At 37.8% G+C, this 14,466-nt stretch overlaps 1 protein-coding gene across 1 annotated transcript in view; it reads right to left on the bottom strand.

Annotated features, from left to right (window-relative positions):
- The window catches only part of LOC139745580 (cytoplasmic FMR1-interacting protein 1-like), an 87,215-nt gene extending 78,486 nt beyond the window's left edge, over positions 1 to 8,729 (bottom strand). Inside the window, exon 1 of the mRNA XM_071655973.1 lies at positions 8,441 to 8,729. The gene's annotated coding sequence lies outside the window, so the exon portion shown is untranslated. The remainder of the gene's footprint in view (positions 1 to 8,440) is intronic.
- Positions 8,730 to 14,466: the final 5,737 nt, after the last annotated feature.

The raw sequence follows: 14,466 nt of genomic DNA, 5'->3' as shown, positions 1-14,466 counted from the left end.
CATAACATTGATCATCATGACAGCGCTTGCAGCATGGAAGATCAGTGCTAGTACCTTGCACATATGTCAGCAGGTGAAATTTTGGCAAACTTGCACAATATGTACATTTGATAGCCTCTATTTGTATCTTGCCCATTGCTGGTGATAGACACACTACAAACTCTAAAACATGTGCTATCTCTAACTTACAGTTTGTATATCCTCGAGTTTTTGAAATTAAAACGTGGGAAAAGAAATATAAATGACAATATAACCAATCTGTATCTTTTTAATGAATCTAAAAGGTGTGTGTGTGTGTGTGTGTGTGTGTGTGTGTGTGTGTGTGTGTGCAATGTGTGTCTACAGTATATGTGTGTGTAATGATCCGTCAGTCAAGTCTACCAACATAAGGAACGGATGACGACCCACTTAGATGGGATTGTCGTTGGGTGGGATTTAAGAAATTTTATTAATGACATAACTCCACTTTTCAGCTTTTTAATGAAGAGAAAAGATGTGTGTGCGCGGGACCAGAAAGGGCTCATGTCTTTTCTTTTTCAACGGGCAGGGAGACTGAGGGTGAATAGCATGGGGGAGGGGGAGATATGCAGGGCAAATGAAAATGGCAAACCCCCCCCCCCCCCCTTGCTTCGACGGGAAGAATCTTTGGGCAAGAAACCCGGGAAGTCATAAACATTCTTGGGAACATTTTTTACGATTTTTTTTATTATCATTGTGTATTTTGTAGCCAAAAGTGTGTCTGGTGTGGGGGGGGGGGGGGGGGAGGGGTAAGAAAACAATTCATGGGTTACCACGGGTATTATTTTGGTGCCGGAAGTGTCTGTGTGCGTTGGGGGGGGGGGGGAGGGGGACGAAAAGACAATCCTCGAATTTCCAGGGGTGCTGCTAAAAAGTCCCATCCCATGCACCGGCTCCTCAGCTCATCAGGTGTTAGGAGGGGATGGCCATTGGTAGAAAAGGGTGTAAGGAGAAAATAGTAAAGTTTTTTCTTTTTAACTACTAAAAACACGACGAAAGAATGTCTCATGAATTTAAAAAATATGAGGTCCTCAGACCCGTGGATTTCCATGGGTGCTGCTAGTGAACATATTATAATCGCGTAAGGATCGCCCCCATGCCTTCCCATGCTTTTTTTGTGTGGCTATCTCCTCCAAAGCCGTTGGCTCCGGGCCCCCGAGACCGGTGCCATCGGAAGCGGGAGGGTTTTTCCTATTCCCCGTCCGGGTTTCGTCCGCGCTCCGCCTCCGTGTTGACGTCAAGAGCGGCACAAAAAACAGAGAAAAACAAAAGCATGCGCTGGACCCCTGCTTCAGTGGGATAATGGGGTGCCAGTGGGATAATGGGGTGCAGCGAAAGCTCTAGCGGGATAATGGGGTGCAGCGAAAGCTCTAGATCATCTTTCGTGATCGCCCAGCTGATTGCTCGCAGAGAGCGTACGCACGGTAATACATTTGTATAGGGGCCTACACGGGAACTTGCCTACAGTATTTCGCCATGGGCGATAGTTATGGGCGATAGTTATAGGCCATATGCGTGGAGTTCTGTTGTCGCAGTGGGCTTTCGGCGGGTTTTCTCTCTCGCCCGCCCAGCTGATCGTTCGCGGAGACAATGGATTATACACGCACTATGCATATATTATTGGGTACGGGCAAATACAAATGTAGATTATTGCGTAGAGTGGCCTGTACATTGCATATCATGATATGTTCTCGGTACACGGGAAGCTACGAATGCTGTATTTTATTTCGCACAACTGCAGCATCCTCTGCACCTCTCAGGTGAGTCATTGAGTTTACCCTCACAACATGTCATTGTACACAGACTGCTGTATGGCTATGTGCTTGCCTTTCATGAAAGGGATTGCAATAATGACCACGCCGCTGCATAATCTGAGCAGACGAGTCAATCAGTGTACACAATACTTTGTAAGCCCTATTGCTGCATACTGTATGTGCAACGTACGAGCAGCCTGGGTCAGCCGGGAATTGCAAATCTAAGCATTGATATTTTATCAAATTTTAACCAAATCCACAGAATTCTTCAGTAAATATATTTATAAGGATGTTGTAGTGACGAACATTAGAATCGTGGTGTTGGTCAGTACCTACAGCTGTCTGCGTACACATGATCTGAGACTTGCGAGATTTTACTCGGTGATTCGCCTCAGCTGCGTGCTCCGGATGGACACTGTATACATCATATTGAATACAGTACGTACACACGGGAGGTGTAAGACGACTCCATGTATCACACGTCGGACATGGACGAATTTGTTCTCTTTTTTGCGTTGTTTTTTTTTTTTATGCACATCCAAACCCTCTCAGCCCTATTCCTCCACATAAAGGGGTAAAACATAAAAAAAATGACAATACAAAACAAAACACGAAAATTGGTAAAATAAAGAAATAGGAAAAAATATAAATAAAAATTATTTGAAGTCAAAAAAAAAAAAACTCTAGAGCTCTCTTTTTTGCGTTGTTTTTTTTTTTATGCACATCCAAACCCTCTCAGCCCTATTCCTCCACATAAAGGGGTAAAACATAAAAAAATGACAATACAAAACAAAACACGAAAATTGGTAAAATAAAGAAATAGGAAAAAATATAAATAAAAATTATTTGAAGTCAAAAACAAAAAACAGTGATAATCCGAGTCAGATTTTTAGGTCATTTTCTGAAAGGCCTTATTGCATTGATGCAGACACATGTTCTCGAAAGGGGAAAAAAAAACCAATGTTATCAGAAAAAAAAAATAAAAAGACACAGAAAGAGGACAGAAAACATTCTCTGGAAATTTGTCTAGCTCTCTCTTCCTCACCATCTCTCACACTCTATTTATCCTGTACAACTGAGCAGTGGAATAGTGTACTTCCAGCGCCAATTCTTTAAACACACACGCAAACACCACAATTTTTGATGAAAACAAACAAATATGAAATATATAAAAAAATGAAGTAAAAAAATACAGCAAAAGTATGAGTCACATGAACAGGTAGTTAAATGAAAAGATTGATTTTGTCTATATAGACACATGTTCTCCAGAGGGAATTAAAGAACATCAGAAAGAAAGAGAAAGAGACGGAGAGAGAGAGGGAGAAAAAACGATGAATGATCCATCAAATGCATTTCAGGAACAAGTCATAACCCCCAGATGAGATTATCATCGGGTGGAAGGGGCACAGACATTTTTTTTTTTCAAATAAAAATGTGGGAAAAGAAATATAAATGATGATATAACTTATTTGCATCTTTTTAATGAACCGAAAAGGTGTCTGTGTGCGTGTGTGTGTGTTTATGTGTGTGTCGTGATCAATCAAACAAGTGTGTCAACATTATGGGAAAGGACATTGCGTTGGTGGAAAAATCTTCTTTTTTTTTCAATGAAAATGTGGTAAAAGAAGTATGAATCATGACATACAATGTACGCTACTTTCAAGCTTTCGAATGAAGATAAAACATGTGTGTCTGTGGAGGCCAGGAGGACTCATGTATGTAAAAAACCCGGGAATTAAGTTCCATTTTTTTAACTAATAACAGGGCGAAAGAAATATGAATAAATTAAAAAAAAAATATGAGGCCCTCAGACCCACGGATTTCCGTGGGTGCTGCTCGTAGACATGAATACCACAAATTCATCTTTTTTAGAGCTCTGCTGACTAGGCTTCTGGTCTCTTGCTACAAGGCACATGAATACTTTATTAATAACTCATGATGGATTGCCCTGAACACATAGAGTCTGAATTCATAGTAAAGGGTAAAATGCACCAACTGACTCCTGTGCAAAGTTGAAGTTTTGTATGGAGGGTTGAAAATAGACCAAAACCTGAACCCTAACTAAAAATAAATCTTGAATTTAATAAAACTGATTTATCATCGCTGGGGCGACAAGACCTCCTATATCTACAAAATGTCAAATGTTCCAGAGAGCAAAAAACAAACAAACAAAAACAAGACATGGCAGCCAAAGCACTACAGTGTATGTCAAATGGGACAGACTTTCCTTTGATATGCTGTGGTGGCTTCATTTTTGGGGTAAGACATCTAGGATTTGGAGAGGACATGACTTAACTGATTATCTGACCATTAATCCAAACAAAGTCATTTTACCAAAATTTGAGAAACAAGGTCTTGTCACTCCAACGACATTATGCTATCATTTTAAAATTACCTCCACCAAAATTGTACACTATTCATCTATTGCTTATATCAATGTCAGTGTTTATCTGATATAGTCTTTGAATTATCAAAGTGGGAAATGTTTTTTGTAACACCTACGTGTAGAATTACATATGGATAAACCTTAAAAAATATACCAGTTCATACACTAACTTACACGTACAATGTATATCCTCACCAAATCTGTACAGAAAGGTCATTCAAGGGAAACCACTAACCATTATAGAGTCATGTTTGTCATTTTGAATTAAACAAATCTGACACATTTATGAATCTTTACTTTGTACCGATACTACAAATGCTACATTGTACATGTTCTGTACTATGCTGTATCCATGGGTGATACATGTACAGTATAATTACACGACTGTACATTGTAATACACAAAGTACCCGTATGGAAAGTACCAGTACACAAGATTATTAAGGATTCAAATTAAAACAAACTTCCATAAAAAATGCAATCCTGAAGATGATTAAAATCAATGCTGTCAAGACACGTCCTAACCTGCATGCAGATCTTACATTCACCATTGGCATAATTTTCGAAGACCCCGTTTACAGTGCAAGGCTCGGCCGTGGCCGAGCCGCGGCCGAGCCCACCTTCATTTCAGTGTAAATGCGCAAAAGGCCAAATGTGAGGCCAAAATTGGCCTCGCATTAGGCCACGCTCTGGAGGTGGTCTTGGCCGCCGCCGAGCTGCGGCCGAGCTGCGGCCTTTTCTCAGTGTAAACGCAAACTGGGCCAAATGGGCGGCTAATTTTAGTCTGGCTTCCAAACCCTCTGCCTGTACTATTTCGGATATTCAGGATATTAACCCCCTTAACGTCGAAAACTAGTATAGTTTAAGGTGGTTTTTTCCTGCAAAAGATTTTTTCCTTCGGCAAAGGCAAAGGCCTTTGCCCGAACGGCGACTAAGTCGCCACAGAATTCAGTTGGCAAAGGGTCTGAAAACCAGACAATACCAAATTGCGTTGTTTACAAGCAGAGCGCCACTACGACAAAATATTGAAACGTTTGAATCAAAAGCGCGGCCTAGCCCGGCAGTGTAAACGGACAAAATTGCGGGGCTCGGCCTCGCAATGGAGGTTGGGCTCAGCTGCGGCTCAGCCCAGCCCCGCACTGTAAACGGGGTCTAAGTAACCACTACCGTATGTGTTGCTGTGTACAAGCTCTTCAACATACACATTGTTACAATACTGAGCTGATACGGTCCATTAAAATACTGCCTGCTTTGTGTGGCAAAACTCTGATCATGGGAATGTGATGATGGTTGTTTGCTATGTTTGACATACTGTAAAAGCAGACATTTTTGCATGAATAATTTTCGAGCTCAAAAGGGTAAGATAAAGTTTCGCATGTTTTTAAATCTGTGTCTAAAATACATGAACCACTGAAACATATGGCCAGCAATAATATTTGCATGCTTGTATAATTTTCACACCAGTTTCTGGTTGTGTGAGATGCCCGAAAATTTCAACACCATGAAAATTTCTTCTCTTACAGTAGTCTATGACACTTATCAGTTTAAAAGTTTTTGAAGTGGTGAAAATTTTATGGTTGTCGAGAGATAGTGATTGTTCATAACAGGTGACTGGCAGGTGAATTTGAATGTAACTTCATTGCTGGTCTCTAAAACCACTTGAATTATTAAAGTAAAGGCAATAGGCTGTCATGTTTCTGATAAGATATGTTACGTGTTATATGGTACATGGCTTCAGATTACCTCTCGGGTAGGGCAAAGTCCATATAAACCTAATGTTAGGCTATGCTCCACAAAATGCAAACATCGGCCTCTTAGCCAACTTGTACACTAAGGTGACAGGCAGAACTAACCTAGAGTATAGCTAGGTGGAAAGAGTAGAATGATGTTCGCTCCGTGGGTACAAAAATACATTGATCTGGTATTTCACATAAAACCATGTAATGTACATACTGTACACTGTACAATGTATACATGTACAAATAAGTAAACAGCTCATCTGTACGAAACTTTGTGTATGACCTAGCCAAATCTTGGTGGATTAAGAAGGAGTGTCAATATCTTCTTCAAATAGTTGAATGAGATTTTGGATGTTAATGAATAGTTGTAACAGCCAAAATACAGTTACTGCATATTTTGTGTACCAGTAACTGAAAAAAAAAAACAAGTTTCAAACAAACATACATAAAAAATAAAAAAAGAAAGTCAACTTTACAACAAAGCATTCATCTACTTATCAAGAGAACAAGTCTTGATTCATCTTTACTTGCTATGTACATTATTGTTGAAGTCATATGTTACTGACAAATCTTTTTAAGTCATGGGAGGATTACAAATATTCTTTGGTACATTTAAAGTCCTGCAAGGCTCTGTATCACAGCCCATGGGCATGCAGTCCACATTATAAACCCAAATAGAGTCAACACCCATAAAGGGTTTGAATGTCTGATAGTGATAAGCTGTGGTTTATAAACTGTGTATTGCCTAGCACAGACAATATGCTGACGTGGGGTGCGAAAATAAAGCAGTATTATGCGTTAGGCCTTAATTTATTTTGATTCTCATTTTGAATCCGTCTGTATGGCCTTAACGACACTAGTGTACTTTCGAACCAGTTTATCAAATGATTTCCAAACATGCACAAACTCACTCTAAATGTCCAACAGCCTTGAATTTTTGCATCTGAGTGAGATTCAAGGCCAGTAGAAAAGGAATTTTCACAGTTTTGACACTTTTCAAACACTTGTCGAATTATGTCGATAGCAGCTATTCCACTCTGCGAAAACTGCGTTGCACATGAACAGACAGGTGTACAGACAGCACGGTGTAACACATTCACAGCAGCGAGCAACACAACTGATCTGAATGCAGGCTCTTTTTCATACTCATAGCGATCAGAGCATGTTCTTCTATGGTATCTTTAAAAAGATAATACCTTTCCACCTTTCTTTCGGCTTGTACCGAGTCGCGGGAGTGAACAAGGATTGGGGTTGTTCATGTTGTGAGTGTTTGTGTGCATGTACGCCTGCACTTGCGTGTGTGTGAGGGTGTGTGTGTGTGTGTGTGTGTGTGTATGTGTGTTAACGAAAGAAGATTGTAAAAAGTGTGGTTATGAGACAAGGCTAGGGTGAAAGAATATAATGCCTATAGCTCGGAAAAGGGGGGAAAGGAAATGAAAGAAAATGTAAAAAATGAGAAGCATGACACTAAAGGTTTACTAAATAGAGTTCCGGTACGGTACACTAAAATATAAACTAAATGGAAGGATAGAAAGAGAAACTTGCATTATAAAGGAAAGCAAAGTAGAGATGGATATGTTTGAAAAGAACAGAGGAAAGCAAAGTATAGACTGAAAACAGTAAAGCACTAGGTAGAATAATATAGAATGAGAAATGAATCAAACTGGAAGAAACCAAAGATGAATAAGAAGGAAAGAAAGATCTTATAATGGATGAAAAGGAAATAAAGAAAAGAATTCATTAGAAAGACATAAAAAAGATATTGGAGAGGATAGAAAGGAAAGACCCTTGTACTTGGAGGGAAAACAACCAATGAAGAAAACAAAGAACAATTAGGGAGAAAATACAGTTAAATAGATAATTGAGAAAGTTAAAAAAATCACAAAGAAATTATTGATAGGAAGGAAAAGGAAATTTAGCTGTAGCTTCTAGTATCTACATGAAAATGAAAGAAGAAAAGATAGAAAAGAAAGAGAAAGATATAAGTGGCAGCACACACTCATGCACACGCTCAATCGCTTTACTAAGCTACAACCACTATCTAAACACAAGACTTGGCCGAGGAAAAGAGAGAACATTTTTTTTTGCTTTTCAATGACGCCAAAGAAAAAGCCACTGTGTGACTACATTCAGACCAAATGATCGACCCAAGGTGCATGCGCTGAATGTATTTGTACTGTGCTTGCGTACAGAACAGCATTTCTACATGTACCTGAATTTCAAGCAATCAAGATTTTCCAACAATTCTCCAACATTTGTAAATACTATAATAAAAGTGTTAAAACTTGACTTCTTAATCTTACGTTATTCGACTTTGGAGACCCAGATGCATGCATGTATTTCTAGGTTTACTGAACAACAAGGGTCAGTTTTCATGTGCATGTGTGGAGATCATTATTAACTGCTTTTCTATTCGGCAAGGTCTCGAGTAAGACAAGAGGAAGAACCTACTTCCGAACCGTAAATTTTACATGCATAGTCACAGCAGCATTCGGGAGAGAGAGCTGATCCTACGACCCATACCCACTGCATTATATTGCTTACCAATTTGACTGTCACCACGATCACGATACACCTTTCCTACGACGGTGCCGTTGCACCTCGCGATCCTGCCGGCCTGCAGGTGTCGTTGCAAGGCTCTTCAAGCGCTAGAAACTGAAGTTAATGGGTTAGCAAAAAGACAATGTTCTCTATCCGTGGCGTGGATTGGGAGAAGTACATGATTTCGCCGTCAAAAGTTCACATCTCCACGCTATACACTTTTCAGATGAGATGAGAGTCGATGGGATCACTATAAATAGGAGAGCCTAGCCAGAGGATGTTGTTTACGTCAAGCGAGCGAGGGTACGGTTACGGGTGCGTCGCGCAGCGCAGCGAGCGCTAGCCATGGATGGGAGGGGCAATCCCACATGCTCTTTGCACATGAACGAAGCGGTAAGAGTTCTGTGGGTCCAGTATACGTGTAGTCTGTCTTCCTAGAATCAACGCCCTCTAACGACAAAAGAAGTAGCAGGTTCGTTCAGCTGGATGGTCAATCGTAAATATCAGGGCAATATTCACTTTGAGCAGAAGAAAGGTCATTCGTATACCAAAGAGCATAGAAACCTACGCTCTTTGATTCGTACCAACAAGCATGTTGGTTTTTGAATTCACTAGGGTAAGCATCTGTGATGTAATTGATTATCCATGTAATCCTTAATAATGCTTGCCAGCACATCCACCAGACGGCAAAAGTGGTATTTGGCAATATCAATAGAAAGAGATTCATTCAAAGCAAAATAATGAAATTGATACTTTCTCAAGTGTTAATTGACAGATCATTCTAGTCATCTGGTCTATGCAAGTTTATTCTTTGTTTGGACAGGTTCAATGAATTCCGTCATTTGTTACATAAAGTTTACGCATTAATATCACTCAAAATGAGTGAAGTGCCCCTACCGACTGCAAAAAAAAAAAAGAAGAAAAAGAAGAAGAAGAATAAGAAGAAGAAGAAGAAGAAAACAAAAGAAAGGTCATTCGGACCAATGTGCCCATGAGCTAACTCCGAACTGGCTTATTACCCCTCCCAGTAATTACGATGCAGACGTCTTTATGGATACCAAATGGATATCCCCTGTATATAACTGTCGAGTTGTTCCCATCATTCGAAAAGTCTATTTTGCTAAGTATAATATAGCCTAATGAGCTCCTACCAATGAAGAAAAACATTCCCCGATGGTTTCACATTTGTTGCCATATTATTTCCAAAAGGTATAATTATCGCATTTATACCTTTTTCATTTAACCTTTATCCCCATTACTTTCGTTTTCCTTATTATACAATTCAAGACCTCCTCTTTGCATCGTAAATTGTATATTTTCTCAAACAGCATCTCTTTCTGCGCACAATACTTGCCTCACTTCAAAAGCATCAAGATTGATTCACATCTAATTTCCAAATGAGATGACATATATCGTTACTTAAATCACTTTAGAAAGTAGTATATAATTATACGGAGGCCCTACTCGTGCCTATGTCAATTTTGATATAACTGGCTGAAAACCATTTCGTTCACAACTGTATACTGATCCCATTATGCATAGGTTATTTTAACTCATGTAGTCATAAAATTGAGCTAAGACTGAAATTTAAGTAAAATACTTTTAAAATGAAATGTATAGAAATTTCTATTCACAGAAAAAAACATGTCGTATATCTTTAGCTTCTGAAGTGCTTCTGCAACTTCATCCAATGGTCTGAGCCAATGATTTCACATAAACCCCTTTTATTCGCCTCCATCGTGCGATCTGTATCAAGTATTAAAGTTTGACGTAATCAAACATTCTTCTCAATCAATCTAAACCCCTGGCCCCATATGGCGGCTGGCAGCATGCCCTTTTCGCGTAGCTTCATTTCAAATATACCAAGGGAATAGTAACTCAATCATTCGAATGGGAATTTATTCAATCATATATCGTAATTTTTAATGTTTCAAGTCATTCATATAGATTATATTTTGAGTTTCCTGTCATAAATGCTACTAGTTCTTTCTAAGTTTTGTGTTTCACTTTGCATGCGTTTGTATGGCACTTATTCCTCTCTTCTCCTTCATGTCCCTTGACACTTTGACCTCGCACTACAAAACAAACAAATCAAAGAAAAAAACCCAACATCAACAGCGTATTCAAATACTTTATCACTTTCTCGTTTTCATTAAAGGGACATTCCAGACGATTTTCATAATTTCACATCATGTATAGTACATAAATCGACAACTCCATGTATAGATTTGTGGAATTTATTGTGGTTCTTGAGCAGAGAAACAATGCTTTGAAAAACCTTAAACAAATTACACTGAACAAGGATGATGACATAGCAGGTTCACATATTTCAGAAATGTAGCAGTGTAATTCCATTACAATACCGCTTGCTTGCGAGTTCACCTGTGTATAATCTTGCATGCCTTCTTCTTTTGTTCTGCTTCCTTGAGCCCCAACTCATGCATTCTTATGGTGACTCTGCCATGTCATCATCCTTGTTCATCGCAAGTTGTTTTAAATTGTGAAATTATTCTAATTCTTCATCCCAGTTCTCACAAATTCTGAAACTCTGTCCTTGGTATAACTAATTCATAGTTGTTCAAATGTAAAAATCTGAAAATCATCCGGAGGTCTCCTTTAAAATCCCGAACTAGAGACTGAACTTCAAACTGTTAAACCCTTTTAAAGCGTCCTTCCACTTTTATTTCCACGTTCTCTTCTGTCCCAAGCTCTTTATCCGCATACAAACTATCATTGAATTTCACATTATAATTTTTCCGTAAGAAATCATTTTCATTAGCATTTGCTAAGAGATACCCGCGGGTGGGATGTTTAACCCCTTTTAACGCGTCCTTCCACTATTATTTTCACGTTCTCTCCGTCCCAAGCTCTTTATCCGCACACAAACTATCGTTAAATTTCACATTACATTTTTTTCCGTAAGAAATCATTTTCATTATAGCATTTGCTAAAAGATACCCGAGGGGGATGTTTCCCCTTCCCATATGGGGAGAACTTTTTGCATTTTGATAGTGTAAATGGTGCAATTTGATGCATGTTTTTGCGTCTTTTATCGACTTGAAACGGCCCCACTTGTTAAAGGTAGCAGGATATTTTGATGTGGATTATTATTGAACAATTTGCCTGTAAAGAGGTAGCATTTAAATAAACTTTTTGTATCAATTTATTGTTACAATTGATTTCATGAACGCTGTCTGTTCAGCAATCAAACAGAAAAGGCATGCACACGAGGGTGTACAAAAGGGATATTTCTCCACCCACACGAAGGTGATTTTATATTTTCAGACCTGAAATTCAGCGATTTGGTGCAAACTCTTGGTACAATACTTGGAATTTTTTCTAGCTCCCTCACCCCCCCCCCAAAAAAAAAAATAATGGAAATAATTTGGATTTTTTTCAGGAAAGTGTTAATAGCAAAATCACGGCATTTAGCTCTTATTCCGCGTGTGTATCATCTGTGTGTATGTATACAAAGTCTAATGAGGTAGAGGGGGAGGGTGTGGGAGGGGGCTGTCCCCTCCCACTCAACGGAGCTTTTACGTTATTAAAATCAATATAAAGCGATCTGAAGCACACTTTTTGTGAGAAATTCGGTTCCGCGGCCCCTGTGAGATTTTACATAAACAGTGTCTGGTATGCATGGAAAACAAGTATTTTTCAGTTTATTTCTAAATGTAATTAACTGAACAGTTTTTTAAAAGCTGTTATCTATAATTAAAGCTACTTCCAAGATCTGGGTCCAGTGGATACAAGCAAATAAATTTTGGGTATACTGCAGTAGTTCTCATTAAGAATGGGAGATTGTCATCTCGTGGGATAATCCTCTACTTGACTTTTACGATAAAATAAATCGTGAAATATTCTAGGTATATAGACGATTGCAGATGTAATTAAACATAATATACTGACAAAGTTGTAATACATTTGTAGATACAAATCTTTTATTTTCATATATAGTTGTATGTTCTCAGAACAAATCATCAGTATTTATTGCGCGGTTATGGAGATGAAAGATCAATTCAAATCTTTAGCAAAAGAAGAAGTTTTTTTTTCTATTTTAGTTTGAAGTACTTTATTTTCCACATGACTTCACATATTTACAATCACTTTATCAATAATTGTCCAAAAGGCACTCAATGACTCAACACACCCGTTTTGACGGAAAAAATAATTTAAGGGTGCATCAGTTTTACCAACCAAAGTAGTTACGTATTCCTTTTAATCCAATATTATCAAATCTTGTTTGGTTGTACTTCAAACTGATATAAAATCTGAATTCCGCTTTCAATTCTTCTACTAAATAATGTTGTACATTAAACAAGCATTTGTTTCTTTCATTGCTTTCTCTGACATAATTCCTGTATACATTGAATTGGGCATAATTCAAAACAAAGTTTACTAATTTAATCTTTTTGTCTCCTGATTATCATAATAATCTGAGAATAATAACCTTATTATTATTATTTATTATTATTATTAATTATTCGGCTTTCATTCACAAATTAATATCATAATACATATTTCAAAATCAAAACATACACTGGAGTGGTAAGTGTGCACCAGGTTGGGCAGCCCGGGTCTGGAAAGAGCTAACTAAATGACTTTTGCCCTCAGGCCATCCTCCCCAACCCACCTGGTGCACCCAAAACAGTCAGTTTACAATATAAAGAATACAAATTTCATTAACAGGCATACATTTTAACAAAACAAAAACAAAACAACTATTTCTTTATAAGTGTCAATTTAAGATACGTGTAACTACCAATCTTTCTTATTTCATTCAAATATCAGAGGTCATTTCCTACGATGTACATGACAAAACTAAAAAAAAATATCAATAATACATTGCACATTGCATATAATTTTATGTTTGTCAACTCTGAAATGGCTATGATATACAGACATCAAGACCTGACTCACAAATACATACAGTTAATGCACAATGTATACATTTGAAGTTTCCATGTAAACCATATTCCCTTACAACATTTCATTTTAACTTCATTTGGACAATTAACAACAGAACTGCAAGAGAGAGAGAGAGAGAAAGAGAAGAGAGATATATATATCTTCTTGGAGAGAAAAAAATCATAAATAACTAAATCTAATAACTCATTGTACCCAACCCAACCCAACACCCAGGGAGCCAGCTCAACCAGCAATGATTATCTGCATGCTTGCTATTGGGAAAAAAACAAAACAAAACAAAACAAAAAACTACCATGGCAAAGTACCGCTCAACATTTGAACTATACACTCTGCTTACTGATAATCACATGTGCCATATCTTAAATCAAATGCTCATAACTCAACTAAAGTATTAGAATTAACAATTTCTATGATTTTCGTTACAAAATGCTATTACCATGTTAACACAATGCCTGACATGAAAAAAATATGGGAAAAACGATGAAATCTACAAAACTATATATCATAGCTTTCACATGTGCCAAAACTTAAATCAGATTACTCAAAAACTGAGGGAGTTTAATAAATTCACAACATTATATAATTTACATTCAAAATATGCTGTTAACATGGCAACACATTTTGTAGCAATGACGACTGATCAATTTTGTACAGGTAAGTAGTATAGTGGTAACATGTGCCATAATTGAAATCAACAGATAAAAAAATCATACATATTAACGAATTTCATTTTTTAATGATTTGTATTCAAAATGTACCATTCAAAATACCTTGCGAACAGATAAAAAGAATACATACTTTAGATATACAAATATTGTCTAATCAAGGGAAGAGACATGCGCTTTCAGTCTTTGCTTCCAGTTTGGAAAGTTCACGAGCACGAAATCTGTGCGGAAATCCGTGGGCAGCTGATCCCATAAAATGGGAAAAAGGTGCATGGCTGTCTTTGAAAGTCTTTGTGTACGAGCTTTCAGATGCTTGAAACGTACATCATCTGGGCGCCGAGTAACAACTTTGATGGTATCACACGATGTCATCACACGATATGAAACAATATTGATATCAATTGCAAGATCGAATATATTTCGAATTAAAACCGA

This window comes from Diadema antillarum, unplaced genomic scaffold (assembly GCF_040938485.1).
Source record: "Diadema antillarum isolate AM-2024a unplaced genomic scaffold, OU_Dant_1.0 seq00001278_RagTag, whole genome shotgun sequence".
NCBI classification, from domain to species: domain Eukaryota; kingdom Metazoa; phylum Echinodermata; class Echinoidea; order Diadematoida; family Diadematidae; genus Diadema; species Diadema antillarum.
Note: the sequence above shows the minus strand (reverse complement) of the source record. Positions and strands in the feature narration are given on the sequence as shown.